The sequence below is a fragment of the Petromyzon marinus genome (assembly GCF_048934315.1).
Source record: "Petromyzon marinus isolate PM22_M1 ecotype Great Lakes invasive population chromosome 68 unlocalized genomic scaffold, UKy_Petmar_22M1.pri1.0 chr68_unloc.1, whole genome shotgun sequence".
NCBI classification, from domain to species: Eukaryota; Metazoa; Chordata; class Hyperoartia; order Petromyzontiformes; family Petromyzontidae; genus Petromyzon; species Petromyzon marinus.
In genome coordinates, this window is record NW_027422597.1 from 6,265,107 (window position 1) to 6,271,106 (window position 6,000).

At 44.3% G+C, this 6,000-nt stretch overlaps 1 protein-coding gene across 3 annotated transcripts in view; it reads right to left on the bottom strand.

Annotated features, from left to right (window-relative positions):
• The window catches only part of LOC116957975 (tripartite motif-containing protein 16-like), a 29,880-nt gene extending 26,367 nt beyond the window's left edge, over positions 1 to 3,513 (bottom strand). The window contains exons 1-2 of one of the 3 annotated variants that reach the window (XM_076058185.1): positions 3,446 to 3,513; positions 2,061 to 2,142 (exon numbers count right to left, since the gene is read on the bottom strand). The gene's annotated coding sequence lies outside the window, so the exon portion shown is untranslated. Of the gene's footprint in view, positions 1 to 2,060; positions 2,174 to 3,445 lie in introns of all 3 variants that reach the window. The other 2 variants (XM_076058187.1, XM_076058186.1) reach the window with 2 other exon arrangements.
• Between the last annotated feature and the right edge of the window lie 2,487 nt (positions 3,514 to 6,000).

Below are 6,000 nucleotides of genomic sequence, written 5' to 3' on the forward strand. Positions count from 1 at the left end.
TTGACCGTTTGGTCAATTTACTCAGACCCAACTTGACGTGGTCTAAATGTAATTGGGAAGCAATTGATATATTGGGTGTACATAATTAAATGCAACATCTGCAATTCATTTTGATTGAAAAAAACCGCAATGCATTTATTTTGATGCACTATTGGGACATTTGAGAATGGGTTGGAAGCCCTTCTCCCATTAGTCGCCAAATGCCTTTTTTTACGTTACAAAAAGTGGTTTAATGAGTTGACTGCTTCAGGCAATGGTTCTTCAGAGCAGAGAGAGGGGCAGAAAGATTTACTTGAGGTTGAAGATTGACCCTGTAAGGGCTTTGAGAAAATAATCAGTATTAATAAACTCGTTTAAATTGTTTTAAAAACGGTTTTATAAACAACTTCGTTTAACTCGCGGTCGAGGAGTACGTCAATGGCGCCTGAGGAATGCTGCGCCTGCGTTTTGCGCGAGCCAATTCCAGTTTAGGGACCACGGCGTTTTTAACCATATATATAAATAATTAGGCGTCCATACAAAATGTGAATTGCTTTAAAGTAGCGATTTAATTTATTAATTGATGCCGATTTTGCTACAGGCATGCATTATCATCGGATCTGAGTACGTGTGGAAAATATGGAATTGATTGGACAACAGAAAATGGGTGAAATTTTGATTACAAGATTTGACCCAGACAGAGGAATCAAGTTAAGTAAAACTGTTGAAAAATGCAACAATTTGAAACCGTTTGTACAACATTAAGAGTTTTCATGAATATAAATTAATGAGCAAACAAACACAAGGTAAAATGAGTCTGCATTCGATCTTAAAATAAATGTTAAATTAGCACATGGTGAGATGTATTTGTGCACCATTACGGATGCAATCCTCTCGATGTTGATGCATTTAAGAATGTGCAGGGGGGAGTGGTTGCATGGCTATAGAATAAGGCAAATCGAGCCAGCAGTTCTGATGTCCTGGGTTCGAACCCGGTGCCGTTTGCCCGTGAATAAACCATGTTCAAGTGTACTCGGCCTATTAAAATTTAGATTTTACCAGGTAAGGTCCACTTGGCTATTCAATTATTTTTCATGCGCGACCTGGCACAACGAAGTGGCTTATCACGTGGACATTTAGAGCACCAAAAATACGCTAAACGCACGTCGTTTCTAAATGTGGAGGGAAAAACGGAGTACTCCAAGAAAAATCAACGCGACGACTGGGAGAACATGCAAACTCCAAATATACAGCAGGTATCGGGGCCTATATTGAACCCACGACCTCCTGTATAACGGGCGAGGAAGTTAACATTTTGCCACCGTGGCGCCCCTAGTTTTCAGCGACTGCACAATAACATCCCATGAAACTTGGTTTTACACTTAATTTAAATAACGTTCTTTTCTAAGCATTAAAAATATGTTTGAACGCCATGCAATGAACCTGTGAAAAACAACAAGGTCTGTTGAAGGGATGTCAGAAGTAGTTCCGTGATATCTGCTTCCGTGGGCTATGCCCTAACACAGTGATGCACTGCTCTGCAAAGTACAGCGCGTGACAGGACGCTGCTCGCAAAATAGCAATAACATTGCGAGAGAAAACATGTAAATAAAAGTGTCTTTAGTTTAAAAGGAAAACCGGGGTATGAGTTATGGTGCAAGAAATATATTTTGGTATCACATTTGTCACTTTGTACTATTCTTTACAGAGTGCTGCTGTACGTGTTTATATTCATATGAACCGCATTATGTTGTATTAAAAACAATGTAATTTAAATATTCATTAAGATAGTCATCTGCAGTGATATACTAATAACAATTGTACATTGTTTACAGATATTTACATCGCACAACTCGACTCAATTTTACTCCAATTTAAATATTTGTTTTTAGACAGAGCCAAGGGGAAAAAAGCAGGCAATAATTCTACTCACTCTAGACTTAACAGTTGCAGCAGCACAAGTCAAAATAAACTTTAGCTTTTAAATGTACATTTAAATTGTAACGGCATGTTTCTGGAACCCGGGTAGCGAGTGTGGGGCTATTAAACGATTGACGATAGCTTTAAAATGCATTCCTTACCGCTTTCCCTTGCTCCTTTGAAAGATACCCGAGTCACTGGAATAAGTTCTGAAGGCAATCGATTCACAGTACTTGTGTAGTGCTGTGAATTCACTCGGACGACAAACGCATTTCTTCCACCGTCACTTTTATTTCCATCGTTCCGCACACACACATACTTTATAATTTCACACACACTATAATTTCTCCTCTCCGCGCTCCGACAACTCGAACACTCGAATTCCCCTCAGCACCGTCCGCTCATACGCCTCGTCTTCCCACACAGTCTCTTCGTCTATCTATCCATCTCCTCACACGCAGCGACTCGTCCATCTCCTCACACGCAGCGACTCGTCCATCTCCTCACACGCAGCGACTCGTCCATCTCCTCACACGCAGCGACTCGTCCATCTCCTCACACGCAGCGACTCGTCCATCTCCTCACACGCAGCGACTCGTCCATCTCCTCACACGCAGCGACTCGTCCATCTCCTCACACGCAGCGACTCGTCCATCTCCTCACACGCAGCGACTCGTCCATCTCCTCACACGCAGCGACTCGTCCATCTCCTCACACGCAGCGACTCGTCCATCTCCTCACACGCAGCGACTCGTCCATCTCCTCACACGCAGCGACTCGTCCATCTCCTCACACGCAGCGACTCGTCCATCTCCTCACACGCAGCGACTCGTCCATCTCCTCACACGCAGCGACTCGTCCATCTCCTCACACGCAGCGACTCGTCCATCTCCTCACACGCAGCGACTCGTCCATCTCCTCACACGCAGCGACTCGTCCATCTCCTCACACGCAGCGACTCGTCCATCTCCTCACACGCAGCGACTCGTCCATCTCCTCACACGCAGCGACTCGTCCATCTCCTCACACGCAGCGACTCGTCCATCTCCTCACACGCAGCGACTCGTCCATCTCCTCACACGCAGCGACTCGTCCATCTCCTCACACGCAGCGACTCGTCCATCTCCTCACACGCAGCGACTCGTCCATCTCCTCACACGCAGCGACTCGTCCATCTCCTCACACGCAGCGACTCGTCCATCTCCTCACACGCAGCGACTCGTCCATCTCCTCACACGCAGCGACTCGTCCATCTCCTCACACGCAGCGACTCGTCCATCTCCTCACACGCAGCGACTCGTCCATCTCCTCACACGCAGCGACTCGTCCATCTCCTCACACGCAGCGACTCGTCCATCTCCTCACACGCAGCGACTCGTCCATCTCCTCACACGCAGCGACTCGTCTATCTCTAACTCTCCCTGTACCTATCTCTCCCGTAACTACCACTCTGCTAACGTTAACTCTCCCTATCGCTATTTACTGTCCTCTGGGTTCGGCTCTCAATCTATTCTTCCCTAACATTTTCCAGCTCCCGTCTCCTCACCTCTCGCTGCTCTCCTCACCTCTCGCTGCTCTCCTCACCTCTCGCCAACAACTCCCCTACAACAACTCAACTCCCCGTCCAAATCACCTCGCGTTTTATCCCCTTTCCAATCAGCCTTAATTAATTGCCACGTGCCTCGCTGGTATTTTCCCGCCATATCCGCACCTGTCCAACGGCCCAGACTTCGTGACGCCCCACTTAACGCTAACAGCCTCTCGACCAATCACAGCCCTCGTGCCTTGACTCCCTTAATTACTTCGGGTTTGTTTACGCCACCCGTGACTTCACCACCTGCTCGACCTTATGTGACCCACACTGTTTGTATGTCTGTATGTACTGTATATGGCCAATTTGCCCATGCGTATCTTTTACTCCACTACACTTGCATCACCATGCTCTTTACGAAACGAAACTGATGCGAATATTTTTTTACGTGAGCAGTACTTCAATACCTTTTTAAAGTAAGGCTGTAAGACCTTTTGCTCATCACCTTTGACACATGTTTAGCTTGAATTGCAGCTTCTTCGAGGATTTTTTTTTAAATGATGACCATTGTCATTGCCATCATTACATTGACTACAACAGGAAGTCTCAATGGATCGCGTTGCAACAGGTCAAATGCAGAGGGTGCAGGGTTCAGGGAGCAGCGGTGCAGGAACATTGAATAATGGGAGTGCGGTATGCACATTGCGGCTCGCAAGTTGAGCTGGTAGTTTTAAATATTTGGGCGTGTTTACGCCCTGCCAAAGTAAGGTTAGCACATAGCCCAAAGCATATTCTTTAGAAGTTTTTCACACTCGCGGCCAGTCGGCTAATCGTGGCCAGTCGGTGTGTGTGTATCTGTTCAGAGGTACAGACACCAGCATTGCGATACATTAGACGCGTATTTCTGCGTTCCCCCTTTGAAAGAGTTTCATGGCAGCAGGTTGGTTTGCAGCCGAGTATTTGGGTTATTCTCCCAAATGCAAACCGGCGCCACTATCCCTGCCAGTTTGCCGAGGCCTGCAAGTGAGCGTCCACAATATGCGCACGTGATTCGTTTCAGTTTTATTTTTTCAACGGTTTTACTTAACTTGACTCCTGTGTCGTGGTCAAATCTTGCAATAAAAATTTAGTCTACTTCCAGTTGTCCAATCAATTATAAATTTTGCACACGTACTTGGATCCGGTGACAATGCATGCCTGTATGAAAATCGGCATCAATTCATTCATTAATTGCCTCCTTTCAAGCAATTACAATTTTGGTATGGACGGCTTATTAATTATATATTTTTGTCCAGGTCAACGCCACGGTCCCTAAACTGTGGAATAGGCTCACGCAAAGCAGGCGCCGCGTATCTCAGGCGCCATTGACGTATTTCTCGACAGTCAGTTAAACAAAGTTGTTAATAAAACCGTTGTTTATGAAAAACTATTTTAAAGTAGTTTATTTCGTGTTTTTTTTGTTTGTGGCCGATTTAAGTGTTGTCGCACGTTGAAATACTGGCAAGTCGTAGGTTCTGTCGTGTTCGAGGTACGTTGGATGCGGTAGCTGCCTGGCCAACTGGCTTCTTGCGGAAGTAATTAAATTCGACGGTAAATGTGAGCTGATGAAGATTGCCGTGACGTCTTTGTGAGTGCAATATTTGCTCTGACTTCCCACTTTTACTGCCGCGTTATTTATGTAAATTGATTGATTGTGAGACGATGCAAATGCACCCAATTGTATTCGTGTGTGTATGGTATGCGGGAATTTGTTTTGTGGTTTTTATTCACTGTCAAAAGGCAATGCCAAGGTAAATGAAAATATTGCCAATAATGCGATCGATTATTTTATTTTGTTGGCTATGTGTTTACGTGGGAATTTTGTAATTTATATTTCGTTTTCACTTCCAAAAATCAATACGTTGCCATTGTTTTGGATGATTTGTTGTCTTCGTCTACAGATATGTAAATGCATACCAAACAATGTAAAATAATCCGTTGCATTATTGACATTATTATTAATATTAGCATTGCCTTCTCACGGTGAATAAATACAACAACAAAAGTAAACAAAACAAGTTCCCGGTACCTTTTTACTTACACTGTTATTCGTGAAGCTCCTGCGGTAACGTCCTTTGTGACTGAAAGGAGGAGCTATTTAATCCGGACAACCTGGCTTCTAACTTTTTAATCTTTGCAAACTATTTATTTCCGTTGTATCGTCAGGGTTCCGTACTATTAACAGTCAGAGCAAATAAAATGTGAGCGTAAGTTACCTACGTGACTTTACCGAAAGAACCAGAGTACGACTGTAATGGTTTACGTATGTTGACAAGCACGTTCCGTCGTTCGTTTATTTTGAGCCAGATAAGCTCTTAAATCGTGGTTCTTGTCACAGGTTTGCGGTGCGTTTTGGGTCAATGCCATGCTTACGCTCGCATTGAATTTGCTCCGACTGTTAATAGTACGGAACCCTGACGATACAACGGATAATAAATAGTCTGCACAGATTTAAAAGTTCGAAACCAAAATAAAATAAATTTTATACCTATGTGACTTTACTGAAAGAACCAAAAAGTATGAATCCCTGC